This window comes from Haematobia irritans, chromosome 3 (assembly GCF_050003625.1).
Source record: "Haematobia irritans isolate KBUSLIRL chromosome 3, ASM5000362v1, whole genome shotgun sequence".
NCBI classification, from domain to species: Eukaryota; Metazoa; Arthropoda; class Insecta; order Diptera; family Muscidae; genus Haematobia; species Haematobia irritans.
The window spans coordinates 94148835-94166505 of record NC_134399.1 but is presented as its reverse complement, the minus strand read 5'-3'; the positions used below and the strand labels follow the sequence as shown (position 1 = coordinate 94166505).

The following is a 17671-nucleotide window of genomic DNA, read 5'->3' as shown; positions in this document are numbered from 1 at the left end:
TTGAGCCCATTATTAAAAAAGAGAAAATCGTTCAATTAGTGTGGGTAATAACTCCAAATTTGTAAACATCGAGCAATATTCTTATGTAAGAGCTACAAGTACGTATAAATACGATCGGGTAGTACATCAAAATTTAAAATTTGAGTAACATTGGGTAATAAATAAGAGTACTATGGCCAAATTAGGGAAAATAGAGCGATGCATATATATGGAAGCTATATTTAAATCTGAACCAACTTGCATAATATTTTGCGGGTTTGATTAATATCACAAAAGGTTACCTTGTGCAAAATTTGAGAAAGATCAGTTAAGAAATGAGGGCTCTACGGTCAAAAATAAGGTTATTAGGGGCGAATTTTTCAAAATCGGGCGATGCATATATGGGAGCTATATCTACATCTGAACCGATTTTGATGAAATTTTGCACATACCGTTAGTACTATAGTGGACTGGATCTAGCCAACTTTGAGTAAGATCGGTTAGTAAATAAGGGTTCTATGGCCAAATTTGGAAAAATCGGGCTATACATATATATGCGAGCTATATCTAAATCTGAACCGATTTCGATGATATTTCGCACATATAGTTAGTGCTATAGAAGATTACATTTAGCCAACTTTGAGTAAGATCGGTTGATAAATAAGGGTTTTATGGCCGAATTTAGAAAAATCGGGCGGTACATATATATGGGAGCTATAGCTAAATCTGAACCGATTTCGATGATTTTTTACACATATAGTTAATGCTATGGAAGATTACATTTAGCTAACTTTGAGTAAGATCGGTTGATAAATTAGGGTTTTGTGGCCAAATTTGGGAAAATCGGGCGATACATATATATGAGAGCTATATCTAAATCTGAACCGATTTGGATGAAATTTTGAAGACTTGAAGGACGGTAAAAAAGATTACCTTTTGCCAAATTTGGTGACGATCCGTTTGAATAAAAAGCACAACGTGACCCCATTTGTCGAAATCGGGCGATACATATATGGGAGCTATATCTAAATTTGATCCGATTTCTTCCAAATTCAATAGCGTTCGTCCTTGTGCCAAAAAACTCCCTGTACCAAATTTCATCAAAATCGGTTAATAATTGCGACCGGAATCCTGTGAACAACAAATACATGGACAGACGGTCGGACACCAAGCGCTAGATCGACTCAGGAGGTGATTCTGAGTCGATCGGTATATATTTTATGGGGTCTAAAATCAATATTTCTGGTAGGCACATTTTTTGGCAGATCAAACTTATTATACCCTAACCACTATGTGGTTTAGGGTATAATAACCCCTATGTAGTTTAGGGTATAAAAATATTGTATACATACCTATGCATAAATAAAATTTTCTACACATGAGATTATATGAATATTTTTTTTTAAAGTTGAACCCCCCCCGAATTAAAATCCTGGCTACGGCCTTGCCGGAGCGGAGCGGTTTTTCATTTGGAAAAGATTACTTGAACGAAATGTGTAACTTTGAAATTACACTGTGTAGGTAATTTCAAATATAGATAGTACTTAGCGTAGTGTGAGTAAACGTTTAAAATTTACGATATATATTTTTGTACGTACGTACATTGGGGAAAACACAACGTGTTTTTTAGTAATTGTTTTCAAAAACGGCAAATGTCAAAATATATCTCTAGTATGTTTTGTAAAAGTAACAACAGTACTTTCGATCAATTTCATACCGTATTACTACAAAGATGTTTGTAATGACCGTCAAATAAATGCAATTAAACGATCTTATTTATATTTAATTTTTTAGTTTTCTACACTGAAAAAAATATTGTCGTGAAGTCAAAGATTTCATGTCCTTAGAATAAGAATGCAAATTTTACTTAACATGGAAGACGCATTTCTCTAAAATAAAGTTTTTTTCCTTGTCCAAAAGTCAATAAACTTTTGAATGAAGTTGTAATGTCCTTATAATTAAGTGATTTTACTTAAAAATGTGTATCATAACATGAAAGATAAAATTTTTGAGGTATGGTCAACGTGACTTTAATAATTAGAAAAAATTCTTTTTTTTTAGTGTAAGGACATTCATATTTGCTTTACTATTGTACTATATCCTAGCATTCCCTTATTTCTGATATTAGTTCTCGAAAATTTAATTAAAATTGTGGATAGTTTCAATTTTGGTTGAAAAATAATGACTTGATTTGTATTATTGCATGTTATCTACTTTTTTTGAGAACGAACATTTCTTAAAAACGCTGTTCGAAAATGTATTTTTACAATAAAGGGGAAAAAAGCGAAATTAGGTAACACTGGATCTGAGTAAGAATATTCGTAGGTATACCACGGACTGATTTCGATGGAGGTTGTTGCAAACATAAACATACACACACACATTACAAATATAACAAAACCCCTTCTCTACGTGTGTTGCAAAACAAAAAAAACTTTCGGAGAGTAGTTACTTCTACTCTGTGTATAGACTTTCAATACCAATCAGCGTTGCCGTTTTGGTCCGATCGGGCCAAAATTGGTCCAAAAGATTTCTAATTTTTAAATTTGGTCCAATGGTCGAACCAAACAGAATTTGGTCCATTTTGGTCCATTTTCATAAATTTGGTTTCTATCACATATTAAATAGTAGATGGTGCACCGCAAAGAATATTGTCGGGAGGCCAAATATTTCTTTAATAAATACGAATACTAATTTTGCTTAGAATAGAAGACATATTTCTCTGAAATAAAGTTTTTTCCTTGTCTAAAAGTCTCTAAACTTTTCAATGAAGTCTGTTTGTCCTTATAGCTAAGTGATTCGACATAAAAATGTGTATCCTAACATGAATGAAAATTTCGTTTTAATGAAGTCAAAATGGATTTAATATTTCTGAAAAAATCTTCAAAATTAAATGTTTCAACACATTGTTTTAAAGTCATTACACCCTAATAAGTTTGATCTGCCAAAAAATGTGCCTACCAGAAATATTGATTTTAGACCCCATAAAATATATACCGATCGACTCAGAATCACCTCTTGAGTCGATCTAGCGCTTAGTGTCCGTCCGTCTGTCCATGTATTTGTTGTTCACAGGATTCCGGTCGCAATTATTAACCGATTTTGATGAAGTTTGGTACAGGGAGTTTTTTTGGGCACAAGGACGAACGCTATTGAATTTGGAAGAAATCGAATCAAATTTAGATATAGCTCCCATATATATGTATTGCTCGATTTCGAGAAATGGGGTCACGTTGCACTTTTTTACTAACCGATCGTCGTTAAAATTTAGCACAAAATAATCTTCTGTATCACCCTTTAAGTATGAAAATTTCATCGAAATCGGTTCAGATTTAGATATAGGTCCCATATATATGTATCGCCCGATTTTGCCAAATTTGGTCATAAAACCCTTATTTATCAACCGATCTTACTCAAAGTTGGCTAAATGTAATCTTCTATAGCACTAACTATATGTACAAAAAGTCATCGAAATCGGTTCAGATTTAGCTATAGCTCCCATATATGTACCGCCCGATTTTTCTAAATAAAATAAAACTCAATTGAACAAATAGTACAATGTTTGTACTATAATTTTCTCGAAGAGGAGCGGAGCGGAGCGATTTTTTTTTTCTCGGAGCGGAGCGTGGAGCGGAGCGGTTTTTTTTTCTCCGGAGCGGGAGCGGAGCGAAAAAAATGGACCGCTCCGGATCCCTGTTTTCAATCAATTTTTTAATTGGAATACATTGGTGATATTTTTTCTGATCTTTCGAATCCACGTCTTTTGCTTTGGTATAAGATCCTGCGCTCTTTGATTTTTTTAAGTTTTCAAAAAAATGTTATTAGACATCAACAAAGTCATATTATGTACTCCGAACAATAAAACAAACATCTCTACTATTCTATATTTGACATCAATGAACATTGTTTCTAATTTTTAGAGAGAAACTTACCAATTAATTTGAAAATCGGGATCAATCCCTGAAATTAGAAAATAATTATTTCATTTGCGAAAATTTCTTTTAATATATAAATCTATGAAGTATATGTATATACTTATATTTGAATATAGATCTGTTTTATGAGGTTAGGTTAGGTATAATGGCAGCAGTGTTGCCAGGGAAAATTTTCGGTTTACCCTAAAAGGACAAAAACAAGTTTCCTACTTTCCCCTACATTTCCAAAAAATGTTCCCTACAATTTCCCGTACAATATTTTTCGTTGAATTTAAACAAAATTTATAAAACAAAAATGGTTTTAAGTGCTTTTTTATCTTAAAACACTATTACGTAAAAATAAATTTGTATTACCACCACGATTGCCACATTTGATAGAATTCTACGATTTTTTTTTCTGTTTGGTAAATTGGTAGAATTCTTGATGTTTTGGTAAATCAAATCTCTATAGAATAAAATGTTGGATAAAGTTTATATAAAAATAAAATTTTGTTAACAGTTTCTATAAAAAAATTTTAAGAATAAATTCTTTTTGAAATACAATTTGGGAAAATTTTCTATAGAAATAAAATTTTGAGAAAATTTTCTATAGAAATAAAGTTTTGAGAAAATTTTCTATAGAAATAAAACGTTGAAAAAAATTTTCGACCAAAATTATGACAAAATGTTCTATAGAAATGAAATGTTGACCAAATTTTCTATAGAAATAAAATTATGACAAAATTGTCTGTAGAATTAAAATTACGACAAAATTTTCAACAGGATTAAGATTATGACCAAATTTTCTATAGTAATAAAATTATGACAAAATTTTCTTTAGAAACAAAATTTTGACAAAATTTTCTATAGAAATTCTGACAAAATTTTCTATAGAAATTCTGACAAAATTTTCTATAGAATTTCTGACAAAATATTCTATAGAAATATATTTTTGGCCAAATGTTCTATAGGAATAAAGTTTTGACAACATTGTCGAAAGGAGTACAATTTTGGAAAAAATTTCTATAGAAATATTTGTTTGGTAGATTTGTGGTAAAATTTTCTTCAAATCCGTGAAAACCACACATTGTTAAAGATCAAGCCTTCTAATTTCCTCCTCTAGAGCCACCAAAATGAAAAAAATATTAAAAATTGTGTTTAGTGAAAAAGTCCCTACATTGTGTCCCTACAAGACGCTAAATATATAAAAAAAAAAAAAAAAAAAAAACAAGTATATACGGCCGTAAGTTCAGCCAGGCCGTACCCTCCACCATGGATTGCATAGAAACTTGTACTAAAGACTGTCATCCACAGTCGAATAACTTGGGTTGCGGTACCACTTGCAGATGGCAAGGTATCTTAAAACTTCTAAATTGTAAGTTAGTGCATACCGGATATATATATTAAACATAAAAGGACGATTAAATACGTATATAATTCAGTTTGACGAAGTTTTCTATAGAAATAAAATTTTGACAAAATTTTCTATACAAATAAGATTTTGACAAAATTTTCTATAGAAATAAAATTTTCTATAGAAAAAAAATTGACAAAATTTCCTATAGAAATCAAATATACTAGTGCAATGTACCAAATTTCAACACGTACCAAATTTCAACTGGATCGGGTGAACTTTGCTCCTCCAGGGGCTCCGAAGGTCAAATCTGGGGATCGGTTTATATGGGGGCTACATATAATTATGGACCGATATGGACCAATTCCTGCATGGTTGTTAGAGATCATATACTAACGCAACGTACCAAATTTCAATCGAATCGGATGAAATTTGCTTCTCTTAGAGGCTCCGCAAGCCAAATCTGGGCATCGGTTTATATGGGGGCTATATATAAATATAGAACGAGGTATACCAATTTTTGCATGGTTGTTAGAGACCATATACTAACACCATGTACCGAATTTCAGCCGGATCGAATGAAACTTGCTTCTTTGAGAGGCTCCGCAAGCCAAATCTGAGCGTCGGTTTATATGGGGGCTATACGTAAAAGTGGTCCGATATAGCCCATTTGCAACACCATCCGACCTACATCAATAACAACTAATTGTGCCAAGTTTAAAGTCGGTAGCTTGTTTCGTTCGGAAGTTAGCGTGATTTCAACAGACGGGCGGACGGACGGACATGCTTAGATCGACTCAGAATTTCACCACGACCCGGAATATATATATACTTTATGGGGTCTTAGAGCAATATTTCGATATGTTAAAAACGGAATGACAAAGTTAATATCCCCCATCCTATGGTGGAGGGTATAAAAAACTACATTAGCGAATTTCCCCTAGGTTAGGTTAGGTTCGGTGGCAGCCCGATGTATCAGGCTCACTTACACTATTCAGTCCATTGTGATACCCCATTGGTGAACTTCTCTCTTATGTTAAGCTCAATGACAAGGGACCTCCTTTTTATAGCCGAGTCCGAACGGCGTTCCATATTGCAGTGAAACCACTTAGAAAAGCTTTGAAACCCTCAGAAATGTCACCAGCATTACTAATCCAGCATTACTAATCCACCGCTGAAAAACTTTTTGGTGTTTGGTCGAAGCAGAAATCGTACCCACGGCATTGTGTATGCAAGGCGGGCAGTCTAGCCATTGCACCACGGTGGCTCCCGGGAATTTCCCCTACTTCTGAATACTTTAAGTGAGCCTGAAATATCGGGCTGCCACTATTTCTAACCTAACCTAAATGATTTTTTATTGAAAATTTATATTAAATATTCACATTCAACAATTATTCCATTAGTTTAAGGAACAGAAAGAAAATAATAAAATGGTAAAAATTATTAAAATTTTATTGAAAAAAAAAAAAAACAAGTAAGGAAAGCCTAAAGTCGGGCGGGGATGACTATATTATACCCTGCACCACTTTGTAGATCTAAATTTTCGATATCATATCACATCCGTCAAATGTGTTGGGGGCTATATATAAAGGTTTGTCCCAAATACATACATCTGGACAAAATTTGATAGACTTCTACAAAATCCATAGACTCAAAATTTAAGTCGGCTAATGCACTAGGGTGGAACACAATGTTAGTAAAAAACAAGTAAGGATAGTCTAAAGTTGGGCGGGGCCGACTATATTATACCCTGCACCACTTTGTAGATCTAAATTTTCGATACCATATAACATCCGTCAAATGTGTTGGGTGCTATATATAAAGGTTTGTCCCAAATACATACATTTAAATATCACTCGATTTGGACAGAATTTGATAGACTATTACAAAATCTATAGACTCAAAATTTAAGTTGGCTAATGCACTAGGGTGGAACACAAAAATATGGGAAACATTTAAATCTGAAGCAATTTTAAGGATACTTTGCAAAAGTTTATTTATGATTTATCGCTCGTTATGTATGTATTAGAAGTTTAGGAAAATTAGAGTCATTTTTACAACTTTTCGACTAAGCAGTGGCGATTTAACAAGGAAAATGTTGGTATTTTGACCATTTTTGTAGAAATCAGAAAAACATATATATGTTTGGGAGCTATATCTAAATCTGAACCGATGTCAACCAAATTTGGCACGCATAGCTACAATGCTAATTCTACTCCCTGTGCAAAATTCAACTAAATGGGAGTTAAAAATTGGCCTCTGTGGTCATATGCGTGTAAATCGGGCGAAAGCTATATATGGGAGCTATATCTAAATCTGAACCGATTTCAACCAAATTTGGCACGCATAGTTACAATGATAATTCTACTCCCTATGCAAAATTTCAACTAAATCGGAGCAAAAAATTGGCCTCTGTGGGCAAATGGGTGTAAATCGAGCGAAAGCTATATATGGGAGCTATATCTAAATCTGAACCGATTTGGCTGATATTTTGCAAGTTTTTCGAGACTCATAAAATATTCGGATGTACGGAATTTGAGGAAGATCGGTTGATATACACGCCAATTATGACCAGATCGGTGAAAAATATATATGGCAGCTATATATAAATCTGAACCGATTTTTTCGAAAATCAATAGGGATCGTCTTTGAGCCGAAACAGGACCCTATACCAAATTTTAGGACAATCGGACTAAAACTGCGAGCTGTACTTTGCACACAAAAATACATCAACAGACAGACGGACAGACAGACAGACGGACATCGCTAAATCGACTCAGAATTTAATTCTAAGCCGATCCGTATACTAAAAGGTTGGTCTATTATTACTCCTTCTTGGCGTTACATACAAATGCACAAACTTATTATACCCTGTACCACACACTCAAAAAAAAGGTTACTTGGATCCAAAGATTTTTACCTTCCTTTAAGGATTTTGGTATTGATTCCGAGCCAAAGATGCGTCTTCTTTAAAATAAAGACATTTTTTACAGACCTCCCTAGCTTTAAATCTAGGATCGATAAAATTATAATTGGATACAGATCTCATTCATCGAATTTTTATTCTCTGTTTGCGATATATTAATAAAATTATTCATGTACTTCAAAGTAAAAACTGTTTTCTTAATTCTGAAAAAACTTTAAACCAAAGATGCAAATCCTTAACATAAGTCTTAGCCTATATTTGAAGCGTTTTTTATCTTAAATTTAAAAATTCAATATGTCAGTTGAGTTAACGACGATTTCCTAAAATTAAAAATGTTTTTCTTTATTTTAAGGAACATTTGCCTTAATTCAAAGGTCTACAACTTCAACAGAGGGACGCAAAATTTCAAGATTTGTGTCCTAAATTTAATGAAAAAAAATTTTGAAACAAGGATTATAAACTTTCTTTTAATTAAAATGTCATTATTTTAAAGAATTTTGTCCTTATCATTGCGTAAATTTCGAGTCCTAAAATTAAAAATGTTTTTTTTTATTTTAAGGAACATTTGCCTTAATTCAAAGGTCTACAACTTCAACAGAGGGACGCAAAATTTCAAGATTTGTGTCCTAAATTTAATGAAAAAAAATTTTGAAACAAGGATTATAAACTTTCTTTTAATTAAAATGTCATTATTTTAAAGAATTTTGTCCTTATCATTGCGTAAATTTCGAGTCCTAAAATTTAAGTTGCATAATCTTCCACAATATGTCAATATTTTTTTCAGTGCAGTAGTGGTGAAGGGTATAATGATAAATTGCGAATTTTTGAAACACACGTTTCAGACAAGCATTGGAATGCATTAAAATCATAAAAAATACAAAAATTATTTATTTGGCAAAATATTACAAGATTTTTTCATTCACATCCGAAACACCGAATTCAAATCACACCTTAAGAAGTGATGCAAATTCAGTGCAACAGTTGTTGAAATGTTGGACATCCGTACTATGACAAGCCTATGTTAAATTCATCACTTCTGCGCCAATTTTGAACTACTTCCGGATCCAAAAATAACATTTTCACTACTTTTTTGATGACGCTTTTTTGCTGGGATTTTTTTTTTCACTTCTCAGCAAAAAAAAGCGCCACCAAAAATTATGTGTAATAAATTTTCTTGAATTTGTCGAAAAATATTTACTTATACTGTTTGTAATACTGTTTAGTTAAAATTTTCTAAAAATAATCTAAATTTTCTAAAATTAACCAAAATTTTTCTTCCTGGTGGGTTCACTGTTTTTTCCAGAGTAGGAATTTCCAAAAAATATGTGGAAAATGTGCCGAACCATTTCTCGATAGACGTGGAATTTGAGATAAAATATTTGATAGTATTATTCAAAACGGCTTTTGCAGGGATAAAAAACGAACAAATAAAGAAAAATATATTTCTTTCAAATGTTTTCTTATTTTTCTTTTAATGAAATCCGAAATAAATTCGCAATTTGAGCTAATGCGAAATCAATGCAGCGGACGCTTAAAAAGATGACTTCCACCACTCAAAAAAAGTGAACTCTCTATTTCACTAAAACCAATTTAACTTTATTGTAGTTAATGAAGTTATTATGTTTGGAAAATGTTTCCTTTACTCTAATAAAATTTTGCGTACCTTAGTTAAATTAACTAAAAAACACAAATTAAGTATAAACATTTACTAAATTCATATTTCTCACAAAATAGTTCATTATTTCTTTAAATTGAATGAACTCCAATTGTTTCCTTCAAATTATAAAATTTTCTTTAACAAGTGAAAAAAATTAATTATGTCTAATAAATTTTATTGAAATTGTCGAAATATATTTACTTATTTTTCACTGGTTCACTGTTTTTCAGTGATCCTATGATAAACACATGTAAAATTCATTCTGTGTCAAATTTACACTACTTCCGGATCCTAAAAGAACATTTTCATAGTTTTGTTTTGGCTATGCTTTTTCAATTTCAATTTTATATACCCAAGTTATAAAATTGGGAAATTTCCACTTTTTTTTCATTTTAAGAAAACAAGCCTTTGGCTTGGAATCACTTAAAGATAAATTACAACCGAAATAAGTATATAAAGCAGTAAGTTCGGCCGCGCCGAATCTTAAATACCCACACCCTCACAAAAAATCGCTTCTGTAACATATACTGCCAAACATATTTTGCTACAAGCATATACATTTTTGGGTATTGCCCAAACATTTATATGTTTGATCTCTTCCAATATATAATATGTTTGAAAGCATATTGGTCTAAACAATATATGTTTGGGTAGTCTAAGTTCCAAACATTTTGTATTTTTGCATCCAAATTCAATAATGTTGTCTTCTAAAAAACAATATGTTATTATGTGAACATATAATATGTTTGGAAGCATTTTGCACCCAAAAATATTATATGCTTAAAAAAAATTCTCCCAAACAATATTGTGCTCAAAATTTTATTTATTTATTTATATATTTACAATCATAATGAATTATGAAAATAAGCAGGTAATATAGGTGCTAACAACATAGGTTTTCGACCTGAATGCTCAAAATTTTGTTTCTGCCTAATTGTATATTCCCCCACATCTTTCTCACTTCCACGAGATTTTTTAGTTCTTAGCACCTTTTTCTGTAATACAAACATTGTAGAAGAAATTATTCAATTTTATGATTTTTATTTTATTTTACCTTTTGCCGGACGGGGATTCGAACAGCGGACCACACAGTTTGTAAGGATCAAAGAATTAGCTGATCAATTGTCCAAGGAAAAATAAAATGTTAATTTTGTAATAACAAGCAACAACCACCAACTTAATTCAATATCGCTCCCTGTTAAATAGCGCTCCAAGCTACTAAACACATATATGTTTATAGACTATTTCTAAATTAATATATGTTTGCATCCAAGCATATTATATTTACAAACATTTTATGTCCCAAACATAATATGTTCTAACATATTAACATATATGTCCCAAACATGTTATGCTAGTTTATGAACATTATATGCTTGCACTCAAAAATATTGTGTTTAAAAATTTATGTTCCAAACATATAATGTTTATAGCCAAATATATGAAAAACAGTCTTTTTCATCCGTGCACCACCATGAATCAAATATTAGTGTTTCCGTTGAAATTTAAGGGGGGTTTGAGGACAGATCAAGCAGAGCAGTTCAACCAGTACACTTCCCGAAGATAAATTTAAAGATTTTACCTATGAAGACTATCTGGATTTATAAGAACCATTTTTGTTTGAGTTTTAGAGGAACCATTAACATCTCTTATAAGTGTGCAAGAAAATTATAAAATAACGTCTTGATTTGAAATCTTAAATCTGTAGATTTTCACCCGAGAAGTAAAATTTGGAAATTTTACACTGAGCTTCAAGCAATTTTGATCAGTGCGCCTTCTATACCCTCAGGAAGTAAAATCGGTCTATATGGAGGCATTACCAAATGGACTGATAAAAACTTAATCCGAATCAGAATATTTACAATTTCAGGCAAATCGGATAAAAACTACGGTTTCTAGAAACCCAAGGAGTTGAATCTGGAGATAGTTCTTATGGTGGCTATACTAAAATATGGACCGATACTCACCGTTCTCGGCACACCTCTTTATGGCCCGAAAATACCACTAGATTTCCAATTTCAGGCAAATTGGATGAAAACTTCGGATTCTAGAAGCCCAAGAAGTAAAATCGGGATATCGGTCTATATGGGGGCTATACCAAAACATGGACCGATACTCACCATTTGTGGCACACATCTTTATGGTCCTAAAATACCTATAAATTTCCAATTTCAGGCAAATTGTATATAAACTACGGATTCTACAAACCCAAGATGTAAAATCGGGATATCGGTGTATATGGGGGCTATACCAAAACATGGAACGATACGGACCATTTTCGGCACACCTTTTGATGGTCCTCAAGTACCTCAAGATTTTCAATTTCAGGCAAATTATATAAAAACTACGGTTTCTATAAGACCCAGACCCCAACGCGGGAGGTCGGTTTATATGGGAACCATACCAAAACAGGGACCGATGCTCACCATTTTTGGCACACCTCTTTATGGTTCTAAAGTACCTATCGATTTCCAATTTCAGGTAAATTGAATAAAAACTTCGGATTCTAGAAGACCAAGAAGTAAAATTGAGAGATCGGTCTATATGGGGGTTATACCGAAACATGTCCCGATATTCACAATTTTTGGCACACCTCTTTATGGACCGAAAATTCCTCTAGAATTTCAATTTTAGGCAAATTGGATTTAAAACTATGGTTTCTATAAGCTCAAAAAGTAAAATCGGGAGATCGGTCTATATGGGGGCTATACCAAAACATGGATCGATACTCACTATTTTTGGCATACGTCTTTATGGTCATATATGGATTTCCGACCAATCAGCTTATCCTCATTCCTACTTAAGACTCTGGAGAGGATGATAGATATTTATCTTAGAACTAGCATCGATTCAAGGTTGTTCTCGAAAGGACAGCACGCATACTCGAAGGGCAGGTCTACTGAGACCGCACTACATGAACTAGTCAGCTTTATTGAAAGCTCACTATCTGTCAAAGAATACACAATCGTGGCATTTCTAGACATCGAAGGGGCGTTCAATAATGTCCATCCGAGCTCGATATTAAATGGACTGACAACTCTGAATGTTGATCCATGTATACTCAGGCTGTTAGACGAACTGCTAATGAAGAGACGTATTTCAGCCACACTAGGACAAGCAAACATACAAAGGTATGTGAACAGAGGCACTCCCCAAGGAGGACTTCTATCACCTCTTCTTTGGAATGTTGCTATAAATAGCCTTCTGGTTACTCTAGAAAAAGAAAGGATAAAAGTGGTGGCATACGCAGATGATGTGGCTCTGGCAGTCAGGGGAAAATTCCCATCCACAATCAGAGATATTATTCAGAGGGCCCTCCGGATGACTGAGAAATGGGCGAAAGACAATGGTCTTGGGGTAAATCCTGCAAAGACAGAATTAGTCATGTACTGCAACGATCGCAAAACTCCCACGGTTAGGCCTATTTCCTTAGGGGGTATTGAAATTCCCTTTGGTGAATGTGCAAAATACCTTGGCGTTATTTTGGACAGGAAGCTCAACTTTAAGCTTAATATTGAAGAAAGGGCGAGAAAGGCAACTGTAGCTTTGTACTCGTGCAAAAAGGCAATAGGAAAAAAGTGGGGACTGAAACCAAAAATTGTGCATTGGCTATACACGGCAGTGGTTAGATCTATAATGCTATATGGTCTTGTAGTCTGGTGGCCGGCACTTCAGAAACCGACTTGTTTAGATAAAGTTCAGCGTATGGCGTGTTTGTGTATTTCAGGCGCATTCAGCAAGACAGGAACAAATTCCCTTAATGTCGTGCTGCATCTATTGCCTTTAGACATTTTGGCCAAACAGTCAGCTGCAACAACGGCTGTGCGGTTGCGCGAACTATCGCTGTGGTCGGAAAAAGGTTACGGTCACAGTTCTGTCCTCAAAATAATGCCAGATGTGCCTAACGTAGTGGATTACACTTTGGCGAGTCCACTTTTCGACAAGAAGTTTGAGACTCTAATCCCCAACAGTGAGGCGTGGTGCACACAGACCCCGGGGAATAAAGAATATATAGATTTCTACACTGATGGCTCCAAATTAGATGGACGAGTGGGGTTCGGAGTATATTCTAATGATCTGGAACTTCGAATAGCGAAAAGATTACCTAATCACTGTAGTATTTTTCAGGCTGAAATATTAGCAATAAGAGAGGTGGCGAATTGGCTGAGAAGTAATGTTCCAAAAAATGTGGGCATTAATATATACTCAGACAGTCAACCTGCAATAAAATCCTTGGACTCTGTGTTCCTCAACTCGAAAACGGTCATCGACTGCCGCAAATCTCTCAATGAGATGGCTGAGCAGTACAATATTCACCTAATATGGGTGCCTGGCCATAGGAACATACCGGGGAACTGCGAAGCGGATGAGTTGGCAAGGCTAGGGACTACCTTACATATTCCAGGGGAACTAGAATTTGTTGGTATGCCCCTAGCTACCTGTAAGCTCATGCTACGTGAGAAGGCTGTTATGATGGCAAATGTTCGATGGGAGAATTGCAAGGGTTGTAACGACACCAAGCAAATATGGCCCCATTTCAACTTAAACCGCACACTAGATATGCTAATGTTCTCGAGACGTCAGATATCACTCCTGATATCTGCTATAACGGGTCGCTGCCTGATAGGCGATTTTGCAAAAACTATTGGCGCGAAGTATAATGACTATTGTATGAGCTGTCATGATGCGGAGGAAAAAGAATCAATTAAACACCTCTTGTGTGAGTGTCCTGCATTTTGTGTAAAGCGCAAGCAACTTTTAGGAGCATATAACTTCAGATTACTGGCGGATCTGGAAAACGTTAACTTAGGCAGTCTGCTACTGTTTTTGGAACAATCTGGTTGGTTCAACAAAGAAAAATAATCAAGAAGGTTCAGCGGTTAAAACTAGAAGTGCCCATATGTAATAGGTACTTTTAGTTAATGTGGTATCACAATGGACTGAATAGTCTAAGTGAGCCTGAATCTTAATCGGGCTGCCACTTTAACCTAACCTAACCTAACCTTTATGGTCATAAAATATCTCTAGATTTCAAATTTTAGGCAAATTGGATCAAAACTACGATTTCTATAAGCCCAATACCCCAAATCGGGAGGTCGGTTTATATGGGGACTATATCAAAACCTGGACCTATATCGGTCCTATCTTCGAACTTGACCTGCCTGCAGACAAAAGACGAGTTTGTGTAAAATTTCAGCACGATTGCTTCATTATTGAAGACTGTAGCGTGATTACAACAGACAGACAGCCAGACCGACAGACGGACATGGTTCCCAGCAAAAAATGGAGCACTATTTCAGCAGGATTGTAAGGGAGAGAGGCAGTACCAACTGCTTACAAAACAACTGAATCATCACTGATTTTTGTGGGCGATGTCCCGATTTATAGCAGCTTCCTAATAGCGCTGATATAATTGTTCATTTCAATAACAATATTGCTAAGAAGTGAGCAAATTTGTTTTTGGTATGAAGGAAAACAGCACTACCTTTCATGCATCTATACTGCATGTATTGGTTGCAATAACGTAAACGAATGATCATAAACTAGTTTGATTACTCGTTTACGTTATTGCCACCGATACATGCAGTGTGGATGCACAGCCTACTTTATTGTATACCTGAAAGAGCAACTAAACTCTTACTGCTGAAGTATTTTTTGCTGGGTTATATCGTCTTAGAATTTATCTTTGATCAAGAATATATATACTTTATATAGTCGGAAATCGATATTTCCATGTGTTACAAACGGAATGGCAAACTTATTATACCCCCATCGCCATTCTATGGTGGTGGGTATAAAAATGGGATTGAACCCATGAATCTTTAAATTCCAGGCAGCCATGCTAACCATTGCACCACAATAGCTACGGTCACCTACAATTAATTCTAAAAAAAATAATAATAACGATTTATTTATCGTTGAAAGATATAAACATGAAATACAGCTACATCAAAAATATCTTCTGTCGTATAAAACAATTACTATAACAATCTGCCCATAGTACAAATATATTTTCTATTATATTTTTTTTTTCGAGTTTTTGTTTCGACACATTTATCAAGAAATCTGAGTATTCTATATTCGGATTATGATCATGCTGCATCCGATTCGAATGACTCGAAAATATTATATTGAGATGGCGGTAGGCGGCACACCACACATCTTGTGTGACAGATTCGATACAAAAAAAAAAAATCGATTCGTTTTATTTTTCAGCAAGACCAAACAACACCGTAAGTTAGACAAATAGACAGACGGACAGATACAGATTGCATCGCCCAGTCAATATTTAGAGATAAGCACATAGTTACATACAGACACACACATGTATATACTTGTGGACATAATTATGTTACCCACCGTCAATTAAAGTTACTATCAAATAATAGACAATAACGCCATCAAAAGTTTGTACTCTCCTCTCTTTTACCCTCTCTGGGGATATTGTTTTTAGTGATTCAATTTTTGTTTGTTTTGTATTTTGGCGCTATGGTATCACAATAACGGCCGGCGTTGATAATGATCGCGCGATCACGAATACATGACTGCGATTGCGAATTATGGCGACAAAAGCGAATTTATATATTATTTGTGCTTAATTTATAGACGTTTTCACTAATTTATTTTCTTAGAATAAAAATTTAGAAAAATATATTATTCATTCTTCAATAAAAAAATAAACTATACGATGGAATCTCTATAACAGTGTCAAAAAAATCGCCAGACAAAAACAAAAGTTTCCTTAGAAAAAACAAAAATAATATCAGCACTTTATGATTTATCTTTTTTCATATTTATATATTATTTGTGCTTAATTTATAGACGTTTTCACTAATTTATTTTCTTAGAATAAAAATTTAGAAAAATATATTATTCATTCTTCAATAAAAAAATAAACTATACGATGGAATCTCTATAACAGTGTCAAAAAAATCGCCAGACAAAAACAAAAGTTTCCTTAGAAATAACAAAAATAATATCAGCACTTTATGATTTATCTTTTTTCACATTTTTCCTCCGGAATTTTTCTCGAATTCCTATAAATATTTTATGATTCTCTTGAAATTCATTTAAAAAAACAATTTTAGATTTTCACGTGGTCGGTCCATCCACCGCACAAGATCCCCAAAAAGGAGGAAATTTACAAACAAACATTCACCAAAAATTAACACTGAAAAATTCACATTTCCTCAAAACAAATTTATTTTTATTACTTGTTTTTGTTTTCTGTTTTTTTTTTTAATTCAATTTGATTTTCTAAAGAAGTAAGCAAGCATCTGAAGTCCATTAGTTCTCTTCAAAGAAACAAAAAAAAAAAAGCTCGACAACTTATGCGCGCCCGCAGATCCGTTGTTATCCATTGGATACTCAAACTCAAACTGAGAAAATATCGTAAAAACCTGGAGAATTTAAAAGAGTCCCACCATGGATCAATTTGCTACAGAGTGCTAGGTGTTTTTCGCTTTGGCTGTGTTAGTTGGTATTGTTCTTCGTAGAGTACTTTGACGCCGATTTGTTTGTTTGTTTTGGTTTATTTGTTTTGGAGCTCAACGCCGCCACTCACTCACTGCATAACAAATGTGAAGAAAAGCACGATGTCTGTCGAACGTTGTTGGGACATATCGAGCGCAAAATAACAGACTACTACTGTAAATGTGACTATCTGTGTTGCGTTGCGATGTGGACTAATATATACAAGGAGTTGCCAGATTATGCAAAACTTGGATATCATCCGGAGAAAACAACTATTTGATGATAAGCTTAGTAATATCCAAGTTGATGAAATACACGACAGGTAGTGTATACTGTAAAAATTATATAGCTAATATGATAACCCAGCA

At 33.9% G+C, this 17671-nt stretch overlaps 1 protein-coding gene across 1 annotated transcript in view; it reads right to left on the bottom strand.

The window, feature by feature from the left end:
• The window catches only part of LOC142230111 (A disintegrin and metalloproteinase with thrombospondin motifs 12-like), a 124599-nt gene extending 108087 nt beyond the window's left edge, over window positions 1–16512 (bottom strand). The window contains exons 1-2 of the mRNA XM_075300746.1: window positions 16191–16512; window positions 3912–3939 (exon numbers count right to left, since the gene is read on the bottom strand). The gene's annotated coding sequence lies outside the window, so the exon portion shown is untranslated. The remainder of the gene's footprint in view (window positions 1–3911; window positions 3940–16190) is intronic.
• Between the last annotated feature and the right edge of the window lie 1159 nt (window positions 16513–17671).